The sequence below is a fragment of the Sciurus carolinensis genome, chromosome 4 (assembly GCF_902686445.1).
Source record: "Sciurus carolinensis chromosome 4, mSciCar1.2, whole genome shotgun sequence".
Taxonomy (NCBI): Eukaryota; Metazoa; Chordata; class Mammalia; order Rodentia; family Sciuridae; genus Sciurus; species Sciurus carolinensis.
In genome coordinates, this window is record NC_062216.1 from 72,955,325 (window position 1) to 72,980,145 (window position 24,821).

The 24,821-nt window shown below is 39.7% G+C and overlaps 1 pseudogene; it reads right to left on the minus strand.

The window, feature by feature from the left end:
* The window catches only part of LOC124982748 (antigen WC1.1-like), a 78,595-nt pseudogene that overhangs the window by 39,547 nt on the left and 14,227 nt on the right, over positions 1-24,821 (minus strand).

Below are 24,821 nucleotides of genomic sequence, written 5' to 3' on the forward strand. Positions count from 1 at the left end.
AAGGTTTATCAATTTTGTTTATTTTTTCGAAGAACCAACTATTTATTTTGTCAATTTTTTGTATTGTTTCTTTCGTTTCAATTTCGTTGATTTCAGCTCTGAGTTTAACTATTTCCTGTCTTCTACTACTTTTGGTGTTGGTCTGTTCTTCTTTTTCTAGGGCTTTGAGCTGTAGTGTTAGGTCATTTATTTTTTGAGTTTTACTTCTTTTATTAAATGCGCTCCATGAAATAAATCTTCTTCTAAGTACCACTTTCATAGTGTCCCAGAGATTTTGATACGATGTTTCTTTGTTCTCGTTTACCTCTAAGAATTTTTTAATTTCCTTCCTAATATCTTCTGTTATCCATTCCTCATATAATAGCATATTGTTTAATCTCCAGGTGTTGGAGTAATTTCTGTTTTTTGCTTTTTCATTTATTTCTAGTTTCATTCCATTATGGTCTGATAAAAGTACAAGGAAGTGTCTCTATCTTCTTGTATTTGCTGACATTAGCTTTGTGGCATAATATATGGTCTATTTTAGAGAAGGATCCATGTGCTGCTGAGAAGAAAGTGTATTCACTCTTCGTTGGATGGTATATTCTATAAATGTCTGTTAAGTCTAAATTATTGATTGTGTTATTGAGATCTATGGTTTCTTTGTTCAATTTTTGTTTGGAAGATCTGTCCAGTGGTGAGAGAGGCGTGTTAAAATCACCTAGTATTATTGTATTGTGGTCTATTTGGTTTCTGAGATTGAGAAGGATTTGTTTGACATACATGGGTGAGCCACTGTTTGGGGCATAGATTATTTATGATTGTTATGTCTTGCTGATTTATGGTTCCCTTAAGCATTATGAAATGTCCTTCTTTATCCCTTCTGATTAACTTTGGCTTGAAGTCCACTTTATCTGAAATGAGGATGGATACCCCAGCTTTTTTGCTGGGTCCATGTGCATGGTAAGTTTTTTCCCATCCTTTCACCTTTAGTCTATGGGTATCTCTTTCTAAGAGATGAGTCTCTTGCAGGCAACATATTGTTGGATCTTTCTTTTTTATCCAATCTGCCAGTCTATATCTTTTGATTGATGAATTCAGGCCGTTAATATTCAGGGTTATTATTGAGATATGATTTGTATTCCCAGTCATTTGACTCATTTTATTCATTTATTTGCTTATTTTTGACACAACTTGGTTCCTCTTTATTTGAGAGTTCCTTTAGGATATCTCCTCCCTTTGCTGATTTGCTTCTTTGTTTTTCATATCTTCTTCATGGTATTTTGCTGAGAATGTTCTGTAATGCTGGCTTTCTTTTTGTATATTCTTTTAGCTTTTGTTTATCATGGAAGGATTTTATTTCGTCGTCAAATCTGAAGGTAAGTTTTGCTGGGTATAAGATTCTTGGTTGACATCCTTCTTTTAGGGCTTGAAAAATGTTATTCCAGGCCCTTCTAGATTTTAGGGTCTGGACTGAGAAATCTGCTGATATCCGTATTGGCTTCCCCCTGAATGTAATTTGGTTCTTTTCTCTCACAGCCTTTAAGATTCTGTCTTTATTTTGTATGTTAGGTATTTTCATTATAATGTGCCTCATTGTGAATCTGTTGTAATTTTGTGTATTTGGAGTCCTGTAAGCCTCTTGAACTTGATTTTCCATTTCGTTCTTCAGATTTGGGAAATTTTCTGAAATTATCTCATTGAATAGGTTGTTCATTCCTTTGGTTTGTTTCTCTAAGCCTTCCTCAATCCCAATAATTCTCAAATTTGGCCTTTTCATGATATCCCATAGTTCTTGGAGATTCTGTTCATGATTTCTTACCATCTTCTCTGTTTGTTCGACTTTGTTTTCGAGGTTAAATATTTTGTCTTCAATATCTGAGGTTCTGCCTTCCAGGTGTTCTATCCTATTGGTTGTGCTTTCTATGGAGTTCTTAATTTGGTTTATTGTTTCCTTCATTTCAAGGATTTCTGTTTGGTTTTTTTTCAATATCTCTAACTCTTTATTGAAATGGTCTTTTGCTTCCTGTATTTGCTCTTTTAACTGTCTATTGGTGCGTTCATTCAATGCCTGCATTTGCTCTTTCATTTCATCGTTTGCTTCCCTTATCATGTTGATTATGTACATTCTGAACTCCCTTTCTGACATTTCTTCTGCCATGCTGTCATTGGATTTTATTGATATAACATCCAGATTTGTTTGAGGCATTTTCTTCCCTTGTTTTCTCATATTGTTCAGGTATCAGTGGACTGCAGAGATGTTGCAGATTTCCTCTATTGACTTATAATGTCCCTGAAGATTGCTAGTGTATCCCCTCTTATCCTTCAGTAGCCTGAAGTCTTAGAGGAAGTTGATACTTCGGTGTTCCCCTAGGTAGCTGCCTCTCTAGGGGTGGTGGTCTTCAGGTGGGGTATATTCCCTGCTAGAGGGCAGAGGTGCCTCTACTTGTTGACCAATGGTCATCCAAAGGGGAACTAGACTGCGGGCTGAGGCAATGCCTGTTTTGGCCTGTGTCTCTGGTTTTACCGTCTTTGTGGGAAAACCTCACTCGGCGGGGAAGACCCACCCGGTGGGGAGGTCTCGCTAGTCAGTTCCCCTCCTAGAGGTTCCCCTCAGTCCACAACTACCGCCTGGGCAGGGCAGCCTTCCCAAGCAACGTTTCCAGGGGCCTGGACCTACCTCCTGGGCTTGGGAGCCCTGCCCTTTGCAGACGAGTCTCCTTAGGTGGCCCCTCCTCAGAGAAGCTGCCCGAAGTCCTGGAACCTTCGCTCCACCCTCAGCTGGTCTCTGTGTAGCTCTCCTGGGCCTGGGAGCCTCACCCTTTGTAGACGAGTCTCCTTAGGTTGTCCCTTCTTAGAGAAGCTGCCCGAAGTCCTGGAACCTTCACTTCGCCCCTCAGCTTGTCTCTGTGTAGTTCATTCAAGAAAAGGTGCCTAGGTCCCTGGACCGGACCTTGCTATGCACCTAATCGCCTGGCTATGCAACCCGCCCTCTGACCAGTCACTTGGAGCCTCGTACATATGTTCCAAGCCCCAGTGACCCGTCGCTCGTCTCTTCCTCCAGACAGCCACCCGGTGCTCTGTGTGGGCGCTTGGAGACCAAGCCACTCACTGTGTACCTCCACCTCCTCTGGGCAGTCCCCTCCCCGTTGCTCAGGCGGTTGCTGGATCCAAACAACTCGCCGCCTGGGCAGGGCAGCCTTCGCAGGCAACGTTCTCTTTCTCTGGCAGCCACTCTTTCTCTGGCAGCCGCTGGAGCCCTGGCAGATAGCTTCAAAACCAAGCGGTGTGTCGCACAACCTCCTTTGCAAAGTTTCCCGCTTTCTGAGTTCACTGCTCCAGCAGGGGAGGTGTGTCTTGCCGCCTGGGCAGTGCAGCCTTCGCAGGCAACGTTCCCAGGGGCCCAGACCTCCCTTCTGGGCTTGGGAGCCTCACCCTTCGCAGACGAGTCTCCTTAGGTTAGAGAAGCTGCCCGCAGTCCTGGAAACTTCAATCCGCCATTTTTCACTCCGCTTCGCTGTCCGTATTTACTGCTCTGGCGGGGGAGGTGCGTCTCGCCAAGTCACTCTACTTCACAAAGTTCTCTGCGTTCCGGGGCTACTGCCCCATCCGGGACACCTCCCCTATGGGAGAAACTCACCCGGCGGCTTTGAGTTGGTCCCAAGTCACTATCTCCTCTTTTGAATCTTGAGTCCTGGAGCAACATGAAATGCAGCCGCCCTCTAGTCCGCCATCTTGAACCCGAGAATTTTTGCGTCGATGTTCATTAAGGATATTGGTCTGAAATTTTCTTTCCTCGATGTGTCTCTGTCTGGTTTAGGTATCAGGGTGATATTGGCTTCATAGAATGAGTTTGGGAGGGTTCCCTCCTCTTCTATTTCATGGAATACTTTGAGGAATATTGGATGAGCTCTTCTTTAAAGGTTTTGTGGAACTCGGCTGAGAACCCATCTGGTCCCGGACTTTTCTTTGTTGGTAGGCTTTTGATGACCTCTTCTATTTTATTGCTTGAAATTGATTTATTTAAGTTGTATATATTTAAGTTGTATATATTTATATATTGATTTATTTAAGTTGTATATCCTCCTTGTTCAGTTTAGGTAATTCATATGTCTCTAGAAACTTGTTGATGTCTTCGAGTGACGCCATCCAGCGGAGTCAATTTGGCACGGGAGACAAACGAATAGCGAGGCTATTGAATTCCGAATGGTTTATTGTAGATTAGGAAACCCGGGAACCGGAACCTTGAACTTGGAACCCTGGCACTCAGGGAGAGCCGGCTATATCCCCGCCAGGAGGTGAAGGGTAGGGCTGACGCAAATTATGTGAAGATCAGGTGAGGAGCCAGCTGCCCAATCATGGTAAAGGTCAAAACGAGCAGGCACGATCAGGAGCACTCGAGAACACCTGTGCATGCATTGTATGCATGGACTTAATTGAATACGGCCAATGACAAATCACCTGAGTGTGCTTATGTTAATTAACCTCCTCACTGCCAATGTGACCAAAACAACTTCTGGCTGGCTGCCAGGCGCCATCTTGGCGAAGTCTGCATGGCATAGCCCCCAACATTCGAGGTTTTCTGTTTTGTTGGAGTATAGATTTTCAAAATAGCTTCTAATTATGTTTTGTATTTCAATCATGTCTGTTGTGATATTTCCTTGTTCATTCCAAATTTTAGTAATTTGAGTTTTCTCCCTCTTTCTCTTTGTTAGTGTGGCTAAGGGTTTATCAATTTTGTTTATTTTTTTCAAAGAACCAACTATTTATTTTGTTAATTTTTCCGATTGTTTCTTTTGTTTCAGTTTTGTTGATTTTGGCTCTGATTTTAACTATTTCCTGTCTTCTACTACTTTTGGTGTTGGTCTGCTCTTCTTTTTCTAGGGCTTTGAGCTGTAGTGTTAACTCATTTATTTGTTGATTTATACTTCTTTTGTTGAATGCGCTCCATGAAGTAATTCTTCCTCTAAGTACTGCTTTCATAGTGTCCCAGAGATTTTGATATGATGTGTCTTTGTTCTCGTTTACTTCTAAGAATTTTTTATTTCTCTCCTGATGTCTTCTGTTATCCATTCATCATATAATAGTGTATTATTTAAGCTCCAGATTTTGGAGACGTTTCTGTTTTTTATTCTGTCATTTATTTCTAATTTCAATCTATTATGATCTGATAGAATACAAGGTAGTATCTCTATCTTCTTGTATTTGCTAACAGTGGCTTTGTGGCATAAAATATGGTCTATTTTAGAGAAGGGTCCATGTGCTGCTGAGAAGAAAGTGTATTTGTTCTTTGTTGGATGGTATATTCTATATATGTCCGTTAAGTCTAAATTGTTGATTGTGTTATTGAGATCTATGGTTTCTTTATTCAATTTTTGTTTGGAAGATCTATCCAGTGGTGAGAGAGGTGTGTTAAAATTGCCTAGTATTATTGTGTTGTGGTCTATTTGATTTCTGGAATTAGGAAGGATTTGTTTGACGTACATAGATGAGCCAATGTTCGGAGCATAGATATTTATGATTGTTATGTCTTGCTGATTTATGCTTCCCTTAAGCAGTATGTAATGTCCTTCTTTATCCCTTCTGACTAGTTCTGACTAGTTTTCTGAAATGAGGATGGATACTCCAGCTTTTTTGCTGTGTCCGTGTGCATGGTATGTTTTTCCCCATCCTTTCACCTTTAGTCTATGAGTATCCCTTTCTATGAGATGAGTCTCTTGCAGGCAGCATATTGTTGGATTTTTCTTTTTAATCCAATCTGCCAGTCTATGTCTTTTGATTGATGATTTCAGGCCATTAACATTCAGGGTTATTATTGTGATATGATTTGTATTCCCAATCATTTGACTCATTTTTGTTTTTTGACATGATTTGGTTTCTCCTTTATTTGACTATTCCTTTAGGCTAATTCCTCCCGTTGCTGATTTGCATCATTGTTTTTCATCGCTTCCTCATGGAATATGTTCTTGAGAATGTTCTGTAATGCCGGCTTTCTTTTTGTAAATTCCTTTAGCTTTTGTTTATCATGGAAGGATCTTATTTCATTGTCAAATCTGAAAGTAAGTTTTGCTGAGTGTAAGATTCTCGGTTGGCATCCGTTTTCTTTCAGGGCTTGGTAAATGTTGTTCCAGGCCCTTCTAGCTTTTATAGTCTGGATTGAAAAATCTGCTGATATTCTTATTGGTTTCCCTCTGAATGTAATTTGATTCTTTTCTCTCACAGTCTTTAAAATTCTGTCTTTATTTTGTATGTTAGGTATTTTCATAATAATGTGCCTTGGTGTGGGTCTGTTGTAATTTTGTATATTTGGAGTCCTGTAAGCCTCTTGTACTTGGTTTTCCATTTCATTCTTCAGATTTGGGAAATTTTCTGATATTATTTCATTGAATAGATTGTTCATTCTTTTGGTTTGTTTCTCTGTGCCTTCCTCAATCCCAATAATTCTTAAATTTGACCTTTTCATGATATCACATAATTCTTATAGATTTTGTTCATGATTTCTTACCATCTTCTCTGTTCAACTTTGTTTTCAAGGTTATATATTTTGTCTTCAATGTCTGAGGTTCTGCCTTCCAGGTGTTCTATCCTACTGGTTATGCTTTCTATGGAGTTTTTAACTTGGTTTATTGTTTCCTTCATTTCAAGGATTTCTGTTTGTTTTTTTTTCAATATCTCTAACTCTTTATTGAAATGATCTCTTGCTTCCCGTATTTAGTCTTTTAACTGTTGATTGGTGCGATCATTTAATGCCTGCATTTGCTCTTTCATCTCCTCCTTCAATGCCTGCCTTTGCTCTTTCATCTCCTCATTTGCTTCCCTGATCGTTTTAATTATGTACATTCTGAACTCCCTTTCTGACATTTCTTCTGCTGTGCTGTCGTTGAGTTTTATTGATGTAGTATCTAGGTTTGTTTGGGACATTTTCTTCCCTTGTTTTCTCATATTGGTCAGATATCAGTGGGACTCTGAGATATTGCAGATTTCCTCTATTGGCTTATAGTGTTCCTGTAGATTTCCAGTATATCACCTCTCAGCCTTCAGTAGCCTGAAGTCTTGGAGGAACTTGATAATGCAGTGCTTCCAAAGAAAGCTGCCCCTAGCCTGCTACTGGTTCCAGGGCTTGGAGCTGGCTCTGTGTGGAAAGGCTCTCACTGGCTGTCTGCTCCGAGAAGCTGGCCATGGAAGGAGCCTGTCGCCGGAGGGAGCAAGGCTGCTTGGAGAAGTCTCTGGCTGCCCTGCCCTGGTCCCAGAGGCTGCCTGTGGGCTGGAGTTCACTGCTGGCTCTGGGACTTGGAGCTGGCTCTGTGCAGAAAGGCTCTCACTGGGCAGCTTGCTCCAAGAAGCTGGCCGTGGAAGATGCCTGCTGCCGGAAGAAGCAGGGCTGCCTGGGGAAGACTCTAGCTGCCCTGCCCTGCTCTGAGAAGCCGCCCCTTTCCGGGCCTGCTGCCCTTGCTGAGCTTCACCCGGTGGGGGAGACTCACCCTGTGGCTCTATGTTAGTCCGAGTCTCTCAATGCCTCCCCTTCTTGAATCCTGGGTTCTGGAGCGACAGGAGATGCAGTCACCCTCTAGTCTGCCATCTTGGATTGCCAATTTCTTCCATTTCTAACCTCTACACTTTCCAGCCTATGGTAATCACAATTCTATTCTAAACTTCTAAACTTCTAAACTTTTGTGAGATCAACTCTTTCGAATTTGCCATATAGTAAGATTATAAAGCGCTTACCTTTCTTTGCCTGATTTATTTCACTTCAGCTAATGATCTTCAGGTCCATGCATAGTGCAGTAAATGAAAGGATTTCATTTCTTTTTTGGGGGGCTCAAAGAGTATTTCATTGTATAAATGTACTTCATTTTATTTATCCATTTCTTAGTTGTGGACACTTAGATTATTTCCATTTCTTAGGTACTATCAGTATTGCCACTATAAACATGGGAGTACAGATGTCTCTTCAACATTCTGATTTCATTTCCTTTGCATAAATGCTTAGCAGTGGATTGCTGTATTACGTGGTAATTTTGTGGGGGGCCTATCTGATAATGTCTTTGTATTTCTGTTGTTTGTAAAGGATAGCTTTGCTGTGTTCTGTATTTTTGATTGGCAGAGATTTTTTCTTTCAGTTCTATGAAAGCCTCATGACACTCACTTCTGGTCTGTATGTTTACTGTTGAGAAGTTTACTGTCAGGTGAATTTAGGACACCTGTTTTAGTCAGTTTTTTCATTGCTGTGTTTAAAGGATCTAATCAGAACAACTTTAAAGGAGGAAAAGTTTATTTGAGGGTCACAGTTTCAGACGTCTTAGTCTGTAGAAGGCAGACTGCATTCCTTGGGGCTTGAGGTGAGGTTGAACATCGTGGTGGAGTGTGTGGCAGAGGGAAGCAGCTCATATGAGATCAGGAAGCAGAGAGAGACTCTACTCGCCAGATACAAATATATACCCCAGTTCTCATCTCCTCCAGCTGCCCCTACCACTTCAGTTACCACTCAGTTAATCCCTATCAGGGGATTAAATCACTGATTGAATTAAGATTCCACAACCCAATCATTTCTCCTCTGAACCTTATTGCATTGTCTCAGGCTTGAGCTTTTGGGGACCAGCTCACATCCAAACCATAACAACACCCTTATGTGTTGTTTGTTTCTATTCTCTTGACACTCTTTATCTTTCACCTTTGAGAGCTATATTATAATAAAGAGCCCAAGGGTCCAGGTCAAATCTGTGTGCCCAACTAACTTTTCACTTCCAAGCAGAGACTTAACTCTCTACTCTTCCCATAGTGTCCTGCCTGGGGCTTTGGGGAAGAATGAAGTGGGTGGTCCTGTGGCCACCAGTGCTGCAATGTATTGCACAACCTGAGGCCACAGCCTGCTAGGACAACACAGAACTGGGAAGGGATCAAGTCCCTCAATGCCATGAACTGCCTACTGTTGAGGTGGACTCAAGGTTCAAGACTCCTGGAACCAACCACAGGTTCTTGTTGAGTCTGTCTCACCAGCACACAAGTCTTGCTTTCTCTATGAGCTCTTTCCTACATTTGAGGCCTCTAATTCCTAAAGTGCTGAGGATAGTCATGGTGGTCCTGGCATTGTGTTCTAAGACAAAATCATGTTTCTACTCTTGTGTCCTGCTCCTTAGCAAGTGGAGTCTTGATTTTCCTCTGTCAAGGTAGGTTGGAGGAGTGGTGGTGGAGACAGTCTCATTGCTGCTCAACTAAACACAGATCCATGGTCACAGTCTCAGGTTACTAGCATGGGGACAAGGGCTGTTGGGCTCTGTTGGGCACCAGCCTAGTATTGAGTTTCAAGTCTAAGGTCTGTTCTTAATTACCTTTCCATTTCCTAAGAAGGATGTAACTTTCTTCATGCTGTGTCCTAAACTACATAAGCACTTGCAATAATAAATATGCATTAATATTTTATTGCTTCCACATTGATCTGGCAGCACAGTGTTAAATTCACCTCCTGATATGAGTTTATACAGAAGTTACTTGAAAAAGAAATGTAGAGAGAATCTACTGTAGTAATGGTAGAAGGAGAACCTGTGACTCAGAATTGTCAAGAATTCTGATGTCTGAATCTGGAAGGGAGAATCACAAATTTGCAGGAATCCATAAATTCCCCTGTGATGTGTTTAATCCCATCCCTGTTCCCATATGTCTATTAACCAGTGCAAAAATATCTCTGGCTATACATATACAAACACTCAATTCAACTGAGGAAAGTAGAGCTTCATTCTTGTCTATCTTTTGAAAAGTGCTGCAAACAGTGTATGTGGTAATTTATATGTAATCCTAAAAACTGTAAATTAGAGAAACAAAATTATGAAGATTGATTTTAAGTGGAATGATCCTCCAAAAAACTTATCTTGTCAAGAAAGAGAGTTGAGAAAGGAAAGGACAATATTTGATGTTTGCTAGAGGGAAAGAAAATGAAGCCCATCATCTACAGCTATTTCAAACACTCAGGGTCTATGAAAGAACCTCTCTGTCCTCTCTGGACCATTCATCTCCTATTGCCCCAAGGGTAAGACACTCATTTCCTTAGAATTTTTCATTTTCCACTACACTGGGGAATTGACTGGCCATACCTGAGCAAATGACTCCTGCATCCTCACTGTGTGAGCAGTTGCTTTGGCCCCTGCCCTCTGAGGGGCACTTCCACAGATGGGACTCCTCTCCTGTGCACTTTGGATTCTCCAGCCAAAAGGGCCCTGATCCCTCCCCAAAGTGTGCATGGGACATGGCATTGAAGGCCACTCCACAGCCCAGCTGTCTGCACACCACGTGGGCCTCACTCAGGTTCCAGCTGTAATCACAGATAGTTCCCCAGGAATGCTGGTGAAGGATGTCCACTCTGCCTGCACAGCGACTGCCCCCGTTCACCAGGCGCAGTTTTGGGGTCTCTGAGGAGAGAGAATCATGTCAATGGTTGTATTTACAAAGAGAGTGAGAAGGGTTTTCTTCTTCTGTGGTATTTCCTCCTTCAACCAAGCAGTTGGCAGCATCTACTTTCAGAATGCAGGGTTTGCTGGGTAAGACATGGAGTCATTCATTATACTAGGGCAGCAGCTAAACCTCAGTTCCTACCATAATATGTAGGAGAATTAATTGTAAAAAAATAAGAAATGGAATTTACACAATGTAATCTAGTGAGTAGTCTCAGATAGAAGTTATTATGTAGGTCCTATCAGAGTTAAGCTTGTTATTGGTAGAGTTCTGCATATGATGTAACAAAACAATTTGAGAAATGCCAGGATTTGAAAGTTTCTTTTTCTTAATGATTTGTAAGAGCTATTGTAAAGCTGAATTTGTGATAAAGCACAAATACTTGAGTACAAAGGCCTGAACTTTGGAAGGATCAGCGCACAGGGGATGGAGTAGGAAATAAGGATGAGATTATCAGAAGTCTCAGGTGTCAGCCATGAATCCAGGAAAAAAGTGTAACGATATAGGCATTGAGACTGAAAAATGAATGAATCATAAGACAAACCATAATTAACCAGTATATTTCACTAATAATTCTGGGCTTCACAGTTCAAATATGGATATTTAATTTCAAATTTGTGTTCACTTTAGGTAGATTGGGCAACCTCCCCAAATAGATGATGTCAGATATTAACATTGCCCAATTGCCACTAGGAATCATAGAATGTTACTTGTTCCTCCAAATATATCTAATCTATGCTTGGACATCCGGCCAGGAGTTCTCGATGAGGAGACAAATAGCAGAATAGAAGTACCCTTTTTTTTGCCACTGTGAGTAAAAAGAGTCAGGAAACAAAGGGGAAACTGTATTCTGAGGAGAGAAAGAGGAAGAAACTGGGAACCAATAAAGAAATGATGAGAAATCTTAATGATATGGGGAAGCACTAAAGCATCTCAGAGAAAAGTACAAACTAATACACAAGTTCAACTCCAGCTGCCTGGTGAGGGAGGCAACCTGCAAGCATAAGGTAAGCTGGAGAGTGCAGACAACCCAGATAGTGTCAGCAGACCAGCAGTCTCACCTGTGGTTCTTATAAGCTTTAGATCAAGTTTGGGGAATTGTTCTGAGAGGGACTCCTCCCACACAAGAGTTTTAGAGAAGGAAGTCATCACATTGCTCAGGAAGCGCTCAGATGCTATAACCAGGGGCCATCTTGAAAAGGAGCCTATTGTAGGGCTTAAACTTCTCTGGAATTATAATATATGGATTGATCATAATTCAGGGTCCCTGGTCACTCCTCCACAGTGACTGGGTGGAAGAAGTGAGCACTGTGCAGTCTCAGATAGGAAGAGTGACTGCCACAAACATACTGAGATAGTGGCAGAGAAGGGACTAGAGAACTCATGGGTGCGTGGTCCTTTTCTATGTGGATAGGAGTGATTCCAGTCTTATGTGGTTGCACATGGAGGCCAGGTCTGAGAGCCCAGAGACCACATCTGGTGATTGGACCCATCTCCAAGGTGGAGCTCAGTGGTTTGATTGCTTACACCACTTTTCACAGGCCTTCCAGGGATTCACCATGGCTAGGACACTGGCATAGCCCCATGGGCATGAGGCCTCTGGAGCATCCAGCTGGGTCCACAAATCACTGTGGTGACTGTGTCACTTGGTGACTTTGACTTCTGCTGTGTCCCCAAGTATGCAAACAGAACCCCTGTATCATGAAGATGGCCGGTTCCATCGACAGTCACTTAACCTCCATGGTAGGATATGAGGAGCATGGAGCAGCCAGTTTATCACACCAATTCTTTGCTCATTTTAATGGGAACTTAAAGGAACTACAATTGGTTTTGTTTTTAGCCTACTAACTCCAAGACCAGAAAAAGGTGTTTACGTGTAAGTATTTTGTCTGGGAGGAAATTTGACACAGTTTTTCTTTTTAATATCTACATTATTATATTTTCATTACTACTATGTAGTTAATGCATTTTAAAATTCTTTAAACAGATTTTGTCTCTTTTTTCTCAACTTTTCAGTCTATGAAATAGTTTTATTCTCATTTTTATTCCCATTCCTTCTTCCTTTTGTCTTTTCCTTTTGCAGTTTTCCTTTACAAATTAATTTTCCTTTTATTAATTTACTTTCTTGTTCATTCTACATTTATTCTTCCCCTTATCTATTGTTACTTTGAGTTTAGTTGATGATAACTATATTTTTATAACTGATTTATGGTTCACGTTCATGTAGTAGTTACTGCTTTTATTTATTTTCTTCTTTCTGAGTTATGATGTTGATTAAGCCAAGAACTTCCAACATGTTGGCTGTGCATTGCCACTGAGCTACACCTCCAGCCACTGAGTGAGGTTGTACCTTACTGTAGCTATGACCTAGCCCTGCTCAAGCCTCGGTAGATGTTATGGTTTGGAAGTGAGGTGTCCCCCAAAAGCTGCTGATGAGACTGTGCAAGAAGTTTTAGAGGAGAAATGATTGGGTTATGAGAGTCTTAATTCAACCAGTGCATTAATCCCCCCTGATGGGATTAATGGAGTGGTGATATTATTCTTATCTTTGACTGATAGAAGAGACCAGAGAATTGAGTGTACTTGAAGGGGCATGATTATAATGGGGCATCATGTTGTTTAATCAAGATAAGAGGAACTTGTGCAATCATGAGGAGAGTGGAACACTGAGAAACTGATAAGGGAAAACATTTGGAATCTGCATGAGGATGAAATATCTGGAAAAGAAGCATCAAGAATATGCGCCATAAGGAGAAGAGGCAACAGCCAGAGAAGGAATCAAGATCTCAAGCTGGACAGTTAGTGATGGTCAATGATGTGGCCATACATGGAGATGGAGCATGAGAGAGTGCTTCAAAGGGAGAAAGTCAGGAATGGAGAGGCCAGGATGTTGTCTCAGTTGTGTTCAAGGATACTGGCAGCACCAGGAACAGGAGACAGAGGAGTCTGGTGAGCCTGGTCCTGCAACCTTCCTGGATGAGGGGGAGCAACAGAAGAGAGTGACACCAACAGAAGTGGTAGCTGATGCCACCTCATGTGTCAAGCTTCAAGTAGCTGGACATGGAGAAAAAGAAAAGAAATAGTTAAAAATGATAAGAGGCAGGAGATACATTCTAAGATTTGGCCAGAAAAAAGTTGAAAGGGAAATGCAGAACATTCAAATGATAAGGACATCATTGTTTTCAGAGGACAACCAGGTTTTTGTCAGAACATGAAACTGGAAGGAACCTTATAGGTCTTAAGAAATTAGAAGATGATAGGCTTCAATTTCCAGTATGCTCCATAGAATGTTTTCTGAGAGAGGGATGAAGTGGGCATATTAGTTTATAATATAAAGGTTCAGAGGAGGTAGTATCAACCAACACCACTGGGACTGTGAGGTGATGAATTCAAGAAGAAATAAGGGTAGTTCAGTCTCCTCATCTCACAGCAATTCCCCACGCTGTGCAGAGAAGATGAATGCATGGCTTTTCAGCAGGAGCATTATTGGGGCCATGCCTTGGAGAGGCCTTGAGGTCTTCTTATTCATCCAGGTAGTCGTGCGTCTCTCTCCCACATGCTTCTGCTCTGCTCATGATGGGATTTTATCAGTACTTCAAGGTCACCATGCTCCTCCCATCTCAGTATTTACACTAATCAAATGGTCTACTTTCTTCCTTCATGGACCTCTACTCCTTTAGGTTTCAACCTAAATATGATTTCTCTTTTTCTCAAAGTATATCTGAGGTCCAATTATTCACCCTCTCACTAAGGAAATATATATTATTTAACATAACCTCAGACTGCATTAGCTAATTGCTTAGAAAGTTATCAGAGTATAACTTCATACTCCCACATGCTCAGTTCAGTCTCTGGCACTTTTCACATAAATTGCTATCACCGCAGGTTTCCTTACGTCTTCCTTTAAAACAGGATTGCAAGAGGTGGATCAAGTAATCTCTATCCAGGATTCATTTTTCAGACTTATTTCTACTCATCCATTATGTTTGAATATATGAAACTTTCTTAACAACCATCTACAGGCATAGGACAAACAAACAGAAACAGACAGAAGGTCACCTGTACATGTGATATAAGCTTCCTCCTTTGCAGAGCAAGATTGGTGTTTCCAGGGGTCAGAAGGACACTGCCAGAGAGAGGTATCAGTTTTCCGACAGCGGATTCCATCTACCCAGCGGGATCTAGAACCTTCCCGGGAAGGAACCAAGAAATCCAGACTCCCAGTGTCCCCACAGCCAAGGTGTCTACAGATCAAGGACAAGGTTATGGCTTCCATGGGGCTGTGGCAGACACTGCCCCAGGTCTGGTTGTAGAACACCTCCAGCCACCCAGCACACTCCTGGTCCTCGCTCACCAACCTGAGGGCCAGGAACTCTAAAAGTAAGAGGAGGAAAACAGGGCACAGTGAGCATTCAATTCTTACTGTTGCTTTTTCTTTATTCCTAAGTGGTGAGTGCTTATTGCTGACTCTGCTGAGGAAGTGCCCACAAGGTGGAAGACTGGAAGTTTTGTCCCTCTAACCTGTTTTACTAACTTGTACCTCTCTTTCTGTTTCCACACAAAGTAATATTAGCAAATAAACAGGTAGTACCACTAACCTGGGGGCTCTAAAGAAAGTAAAGTATTTATTATCTGGCTAACCATCTAACAGACCCTAGAAAAGAAGGGTGAACAGAGGGGTGGCAGAAAAGTGAAGCTACAAATATGTCCATTCCCTGATCTTGGGAGCCTGTGAATATTTTACCTCATTGCAAAAGGGCTTTTCAGAAATGATTAAGAAAAGAATTCTTTCATCGACTATCCCTGATTAGTGGGTGAGTCCAATCTAATCATATTCTTAGACCTGTATCTGCAAAAGCAGAAAATCCTTTCTGGCTCTCATCAGAGGGAGATGTGAACATGGAATTAAGGTAAGAGGGTTGTGATACTGTTGGTTCAAAGAAGGAAGCAGCCGGGAGCCAAGGAATGCAGGCAACTTCTAGAACCTGCCAAAAGGAAGGAAATGAGTCTTCCCAGAACTTTAGCTGAATGCAACCTGCTGACACCTTATCTGTAGCCCAGGAGTCTTCCCAGAACTTTAGCTGAATGCAACCTGCTGACACCTTATCTGTAGCCCAGACAGACCTAGGTCAGACTTCTAACCTACACACTGTAAGATGATAAATTTGTGTTGTGTTGAGTCACTCAGTCTATGGTAATTTGTTAGAGCAGAAATAGAAAACTAATTCAGTGGCTCAGGACGTAGCACCTACAGGTAACAGAAGGGTGGGGACTGCTTTAAATGGACACTGTAGAGAATGATTGTGTCAGAAGAGAGGGCTGAGAAGGAAGGAGCAGAAGCTCAGGTGCGCAGCAGGAAATGGAAGCACCTCATCTTCTCTGCTGGAAGGACAGGCACTGTGGGAAAAGTCTCTTCTCCCTCTGCCTGTCAGCAACAGCCTGACCCCTGCCCTAGGGCTCAGATGCCATCCTACATGCCCTCCCATGCCCTCCCAGGCTGTGCACAGTGTGCACCACAGACCTGAGCAGATGACCCCTGCATCCTTGTGCCTGCAGTTGTACTGCCCCCAGCCCTGGGAAGGGCACTGCCACATGTGGGCCTCCTCTCCTGTGCAGTTCAGCTCATCCAGCCAGATGGGCCCTGACCCCTCTCCAAAGTGCGCAGAGATGGTGGCCTCCAGGGCCACTCCACAGCCCAGCTGCCTGCATACCACGTGGGCGTCACTCAGGTCTCAGCTGTCATCACAGATGGAGCCCCAGGAGCCCTGCTGCAGGATCTCCACTCTCCCTGCACAGCGACCACCACCGTCCACCAGGTGGAGCTCTCTGCTGTCTGGGGAGAGGCAGGGTCATGTCAGTGGGCGTTTTCACAGGGAAGGAGAAGGGTCTTGTGCTGGGGCCTTGCTCACCTGAGCAGTTGGTAGTGTGTCCCTCTGAGGCTGCAGAGCCTGCTGGGTCAGACCAGGAGTCATTGCACTGGGGCAGCAGCTGGGTCTGGTTTCCTACAGAAGGGGTTAGAGAAAGGGAAACTGAATTAAACTAGACAATAATCTACTGATGGCATCTGAGATGAAAACTCTAAGGAACAATAACTTCATATCTTCAGAACTGATCTTCTAATGGAAATTTCTGCTTTGCATTGGGTTAGACTTTTTGTTTTATGCTCACCTCTAGGAATGACTTTAGGAAAGTGGGAATATATCAGTGCTGTTTGAAAGCATTGCACAGCTCCCAGGGCAGCAAGAATTTTGGAGTCAAGTTCAGAGAAAACTAAAAACTAAAATCAGCTATTTTACCCTTGAGGCATTTGTCATTCAGTAGTAGTTGAGGCTCTGAAAATCTCAGCATGTTTGACTGATTTCCCTGTTAGTCCACAAGCATAGTTGAGTTTGGACCAAAGAGGAGGAATTCTGTTAAACCTCCAGAAAACTTGTATCATATTTTGTGAAATAAAAGTGGAGTTTTCTTTCAGGGATGGTACCCAATTTCTAACCACTTTAATTGCTTTTATTTAAGGTGATTTAACCTAAACAAACTGCATGGAAGAAACAAAATAAAGCCCTTTCTGAAGGTTTTTGTATGATTTTTCTGTACAGTGTCTATCCATCAAAAATACCACATAAAGAAGAGGTTAGACAGAAAACAAATAGTAAAAAAGGAGAAAAAAAAGAAATATTTTCATATATTTAGTATTGGTGTTTCCTTATTGGTAATTTAAACAATTTTGATATAACAAATGTTGTATTAAATGACATGATGTGCATCTTGGCAGAAAAATGATAACAAAAATTCAACAAATATTTGAGAGTCATGTGTTAACTAAAAAGAAATAATAAAAAAGTCAGTAGCTAAAAATAGGAAACCAGAAGATAAGTGTGACAAAACTGTAGATTAGTGCAAAAGAGAAATAGTAAGTGGAAGAACATGGGAAAATACAGAGTGAAGCACAGAAAGACAGAAGGATAGGAAATATAACAGGGAACTAAGAGACATGACGAGAGAACCTAACATTCCTAATACTCTACAAGTTTTAGGTACTTAAGGTCACTATTTTAAAAAAATTTTTGGTTCTTTTTAGTTATACATGATAGCATGAAGTTAAGAAAGATGTGTGTTTTGTGATTAACTTTTCTAACATACGTAGTTTAAATTTCTATTCTGGAAAAGAGTCAAAGTCAAATTTCATTTATGTAGAACAGACTCAAACATCAATTTACAAATTACTTACTTATTTTGCTTATAGCCATAGCTCAAAATGAGAACTTTTTGTAAAATTATTGGTTTGTATTCTTCAAAAATATCATTATCATGGAATATAAAGGAAAATTAAAAGAATTTCATAGTAAGAAAGATAAATAAACATAGAATTGAATGTAGCACATCGCCATACATTTTTTTTTTACTGTGAATATCATATGTAGAAAAATTAGTAAAAATCTGAACACGGTTAATACACTATATAATCATATTATATCAAAGCTGGAATTTGCTGACAAAGCACAGTGGTTACATATGGAATTTTTGAAAGTATTTTAGGAGTAATGGGACATATTATCCACCTACTCATAACTAGTCATTCAGAAAGATTTGATATATTTAGGCATAAATGAGGCAGAAGGAGGGAATATAGTAAAATAGTGGCATTTGGAAATCTGGTTTACCATTACCTGGGAATTTTACACTGTCCTTAAAACTTTTCCAGAATTATTGGATTAACATAAATAAATAAATAAAATGAAAGAAAGAAAAAAGGAAAACCAACCCACCTACACACATACAAAAAATAAAGGTGAAACAAATTGAAGTCATTCCTAGGATATTTCACCAAAAGAAACATTAATAGCATCAAACACAAAAACACCTAGGTTAAACATCAAAAATGCTATGTATAATCTCTGAGAGAAATTAGACATATACCTTGTAAGTCAATTATCTTCATATTCGTGTGTAGTCCAAATCCAATGTGAACCTAAATACTATCATGTTTTTAGTGGCATTGAATATATAAAGTGGTTCCTAAAATTTATATGAAATGCATACAACCGAGTATGACTAATGCACTAGGCAAGAAAAACTACACAATTAAAGGAGTTAAAGTAATCTTTAAAGGAAACTCACTCAGACATGCTATAAAGCTGTAATAACTAAAGAGGTAAGTATTGCTTTAAGGATACACAAACAATAGAACAGAACAGAGTATAGAATAAGTAACAAAACCTGCACCCTGTTTACTTCAAAGGTGACCCTGGGATGGGGTAAAGCCTTTTCAGTGATAATGCTGAGAGACAACTTGCTGTCCAAACAATGTGAAACTTTTCTTTACATCGTACGCACCTTTACAATTTCAACTCCAGAAAGTCTGTACAATTATATGTAAAAGAAAAGTATTTAAACATGTATAAGAGACCCTGGGGGAATATTTTTATCAACTTACAGTGGGAAAGTTCTATTTAGTGTACATAAAATATTAATAAGCTGTACTTCATTAAGAACAACATTTGATGTTTGAAAAAATAAATCAAATTGATAAACCCTTAGCCACATTAACGAAGAGAAAGAGAAAACTCAAATCACTAAAATTCATGATGAAAAAGGAAATATCACAACAGACATGACTGAAATACATAAGATAATTAGAAACTATTTTGAAAATTTATATTCCAATAAAATAGAAAATCTTGAAGATATTGACAAATTTGTAGAGACATATGATCTACCCAAACTGAATCAGGATGACATACACAATTTAAACAGATCAATTTCAAGCAATGAAATAGAAGACACAATCAAAGCCTACCAACAAAGAAAAGCCCAGAACAAGACAGATTCTCAGCTGAGTTCTGCAAGACCTTCAAAGAAGAATTAACACCAATACTCCTCAAATTATTCCATGAAATATAAAAGGAGGGAACCCTTCCAAACTCATTCTATGAGGTTAGTATCACCCTGACACAAAAACCAGATGAAGACATATCAAAGAAAGAAAACTTCAGATCAATATCCCTGATGAACATAGATGCAAAAATTCCCAATAAAATTCAGGCATATTGCATACAAAAACATTAAATGTAAGGGTAGTTTTGATTTGCATTTCTCTAATTACTAGAGATGTTCAACATTTTTTCATATATTTGTTGATTGATTGTATAACTTCTGTGAAGTGTTTTCTCAGTTTTTTAGCCCATTTGTTCATTGGGTTATTTGTACTTTTGGGTTATTTGTATTTCCAGAAAAAAAAAAAAGAAAATGTTCAACATCTCTAGAAATTAGAGAAATGCAAATCAAAACTACCCTAAGATTTCATCTCACTCCAATTAGAATGGCTACTATGAAGATTACAAGCAACAATAGGTGTTGGCAAGTATAAGGGGAAAAAGGTACACTCATACATTGCTTGTGGGATTGCAAATTGATGCAGTCACTCTGGAAAGCAGTATGGAGATTCCTTAGAAAACTTGGAATGGAACCACCATTTGACCCAGCTATCCCACTCTTCAGCCTTTACCCAAGGACTTAAAATCAGTATACTACAGTGATGCAGCCACATCAATGTTTGTAGCAGTTCAATTCACAATAGCTAGATTGTGGAACCAAACTAGATACCCTTCAATAGATGAATGGATAAAGAAACTGTGGTATATATACACAAAGGAGTATTAGTCATAAAGAAGAAGAAAACCATGCCACTTGCAGGTAAATGGATGGAGTTAGAGAATATCATGCTAAGTGAGATAAGCCAATTCCCCAAATCCAAAGGCTGAATGATTTCTCTGATATGTGGATGCTGATACATAATGGTGGGTGTGGCAAGGGGTAAGGGACAATGGAGGAACTTTGGATTGTATAGAGGGAAATGAGGGTAGGTGAGGAGGTAGGGTGAAGGAGAGATGGTGGAATGAAACAAACATCATGACCCTATGTACATGTGTGATTTACATGAGTGGTGTGACTCTACTTGGTGTACAACCAGAGAAATGAAAAACTGTACTCCATTTATGTTCAATGAATCAAAATGCATTCTGCTGTCGTGTATAACTAAAGAGAACAAACAATAAAACAAAACAAAACAAAACAAAACAAAAAAACCCCTGAAACATGTTAAAAAGATAGTTCACCATAATCAAGTAGGGTTCATCCCAGGAATGCAAGGTTGGTTCAACAAACAGAAATAAATAAACATAATTCATCAAATCAATACACTTAAAGACAAGAATCATATCATCATCTCAATAGATGCAGAAAAAGCATTTGACAAAATATAGCACTCCTTCATGTTCAAAACACATGAAAAAATAGGAATAGTAGGAACATACCTCAACATTATAAAAGCAATCTATGGTAAGCCCAAGGCCAATATCACTTTAAATTGCAAAAAATTGAAAGCATTCCTTCAAAAATGGAACAAGACAGGGATGCCCTCTTTAACTACTTCTGTTCAACATAGTCCTTGAAACTCTAGCCAGAGCAGTTAGAGAGATGAAAGAAGTTAATAGGAATAGGAATAGGAATAGGAAAAGAAGAACTCAAATTATCACTATTTGCTGATGACATGATTCTATAATTAGATGCCGGGGTTCAGCCCTAGCAATCGTCCATGGGTTCCACACTGGTAAACGGGGTGCGGGGAGACAGCGTTGTCGATGGATGGAGAATGAAAGACACAGACTCTAGTTCTGGTGCAATCAATCCCACTTTACTCTGGGGAAGGCTGGGTTTATATACAATTTTCTTCAGGCTATAATGGCAGTCTTGTGGTTAATATTAAAGAAGTTTCCAAAGCATAGGCAGAAAACAACAACCTTACAGATTATCCTTACCTAATCACAATTGTTTTTAAGAATATCTAACTACGTCGATGAGCTAATACAATGTTTATTTCCTTAATATCTAAACTCTATGTGACCTAAGACTATTCTTGTTATTCTCACGGTTAAAGCGATAGACAAGTAATCTCATGTGACCATCTCTACTAGGTCCATCTGGTTAATATCTAAATTGCTGAGTTAAGGGTTACAGGAGGCAGCAGTCCCAATGGTTATTGTGTACCAACATTTATTATAGGGGTGACATATTCTTTGTAGGAAGGAAGGAATGTTTTGGAACCTTATTCTCTCACCTCACCACCACACATAAACAAAACCATTGCTAAAATTTAACCAGCCTGTTGGAGACAAAGGCATATCTATAACTATTTTCTCCAGAGCCTTTCAGGGACTCATTGCACACTTGCAAAATTATTTTTAATTTTGTTAGTGGTAAAGACCCATTGTTTTTCAGTTTGTAGGTAATATTTTCTGGAATTTTTGTTGTATTCCTCTCATCCCCTTAAGCAATCCGTTCAGACTGAAATGAGTAATATATTATCAGAAAAACACAGCAGAAAAAACACCATGCTCCGGAGCAAAACACCTGGCAATTCCTTTTAGGATGAGTATTTGCAATCATCCTCCAGAGGATCTTTGTCAAGCACTGGATGGAATTCCGGATGCCCCCACAATTAGAGAACCCAAAAAATCCCAACAGAAAACTTCTAGAACTAATAAAAGAATTCAGCAAAGCAGCAGGATATAAAACCAATACCCATGAATCAAATGCATTTCTATACATCAGTAATGAATCCACTGCAAGAGAAATTAGGAAAACTATCCCATTCACAATAGCCTCAAAAAATACAATACTTGGAAATCAATCTAACAAAAGAGGTGAAAGACCTCTTCAAAGAAAACTACAGAACAGTAAACAAAGTAAATAAGATCTCAAGAAGATGGAAAGACCTCCAATGCTCCTGGATAGGCAGTATTAATATTATCAAAATGGTCATACTACCAAAATTCTATTCGGATTTAATGCAATTCCTATTAAAATCCCAATGACATTCTTCATAGAACTAGAAAAAGCAATCATGAAATTCATTTGGAAAAATAAGAGGCCCAGAATAGCCAAAGTAATCCTTAGCAAGAAGAGTGAAGCAGGAGGCATCACAATACCAGAACTTAAACTATACTACAGAGCAATAGTAACAAAAATGTCATGGTATTGGAACCAAAACAGACATGTAGACCAATGGTACAAAGTAGAAGACACAGAGACAAACCTTCATAAATACAGTTATCTCATACTAGACAATGACTCTGAAAACATTCATTGGAGAAATGAAACCTCTTTAACAAATGGTACTGGGAAAGTTGGAAATCTATATGTACCACAATGAAATTAAACCTCTTTCTCTCTGCACAAAACTCAATTCAGAGTGGATCAAAGACTGTGGCAGAGACCCTGCACCTAATAGAAGAAAAAGTGGCCCAAATCTTTACCATGTCAGCTTAGGTACTGACTTCCTTAATGAGACTCCTAATGTGCAAGAAGCAGAATCAAGAATTAATAAATGGGATGGATTCAAACTAAAAAATTTCTTGTCAGCAAAGGAAACAATCAATAATGTGAAGAGAGAGCCTACATATTGGGAAAAAAATCTTTCCTACATGCACCTCAGATAGAGCACTAATCTCCAGGAATATAAAGAACTCAAGAAACTTTATACCAAAAAACCAAATAAACCAATCAAAAAATGGGTTAAGGAAATGAGCAAATACTTCAGAAGAGGATCTACAAGCAATCAACAAATATATGAAAAAATGTACATTTCTAGTAATAAGAGAAATGCAAATCAAAACTACCCTAAGATTTCATCTCACTCCAATTAGAATGTCAATTATGAAGAATACAGGCAACAGTAGGTGTTGGCAAGGAAGTGGGCAAAAAGGTACACTCATATTTTGCTGTTGGGGGTGCAAATTGGTGCAACCACTCTGGAAAGCAGTGTGGAGATTCCTTAGAAAACTTGGAATGCAACCACCATTTGGCCAAGCTATCCCACTCCTTGTTCTATACCCAAAGGACTTAAAATCAGCATACTACAGTGACGCAGCCACATCAATGTTTGAAACTAGATTGTGGAACCAACCTAGCCACCCTGAAACAGAGGAATGGATAAAGAAAAGCAAAGGCTGAATGTTTTCTCTGATATGCAGAAGCTAATTCACAATAAGTGTTGGGGGCAGGATAGGGAAGAATAGAGTTACTTTTTATTAGATAGAGGAAAGTAAAGGGAGAGCAAAGTGTATGGGGGAAGAATGATAGTAGAGTGAAACAGATATTATTACCTCATGTACATGTATGACGGCATGACCAATATGATCCTGCAATGTGTATAATAAGAAAAATGAGAGATTACACTCTATTGATGTATGATCTATCAAAATGTATAAATGCATTCTACTGTCACATACAACTTATTTGAACAAATAAAATAGAAAATTAAAAAAAAGAAAATATCAAAAACCCCCCAAAATAACCCAATCAATAAATGGGCTAAGGAACTGAACAGACACTTCAAAGAAGAAGAAATACAATTGATCAATAAGCATGGAAAAAATGTTCAACATCTCTAGAAATCAGAGAAATGTAAATCAAAGCTACACTAAGATTTTATCTCACTCCAGTCAGAGTGGCACTTATCAAGAATACAGGCAACAATAAATGTTGGTGAGGACATGGGGGAACAGGTACACTCATATTGCTGTCGTTCTGCAAATTGGTGTAACCACTATGGAAAGCAGTATGGAGATTCCTCAGAAAACTTGGAATGAAACCACCATTTGACCTAGCTATCCCACTCCTGGTTTTACCCTAAGGACTTAAAATCAGCATACTTAAGTGATGCAGTTACATTAATGTTTATAGTAGCTCAATTCACAATATTTGAACTATGGAACTGACCCAGAATCTCTTCAATGGATGAATGGATAAAGAAATTGTGGTATATATACACAATGGAATATTATTCAGCCTTAAAGAAGAATGAAATACGGCATTTTCCAGTAAATGGATGGAGCTGGAGAATATCACGCTAAGCAAAATGAGCCAATCCCCAAAAATTAAAGGCTGAATGTTTTCTCCGATAAGTGCATGCTAATTCACAATAAGGGAGCTGGGGCTAGGGAAGAACATAATTGCTTTGGATTAGGCAGAGGGGAGTGAAGGGAGGGGAGTGGGTATGCACGTAGGAAGGCTAGTAGAAGGAATTGGACATTATTACCCTATGTATGATTGCATAACTGGTGTGATTCTACATCATGTACAACCAGAAGAATTAGAAGTCATATTCCTGGGCTGGGGTTGTGGTTCAGTGGCAGAGTGCTTGCCTAACATGTGTGAGGCACTAAGTTCGATTCTCAGCACCACATATAAATAAATAAAATAAAGGTTATTGCTAACTAAAAAATATTAAAAAAAGGTTATACTCCACTTACATATGATGTATTAAAATGCATTCTATTGTCATATATAACTACTTAGAATAAATAAAAAAATAAAAAAGAACAACATTTGACACC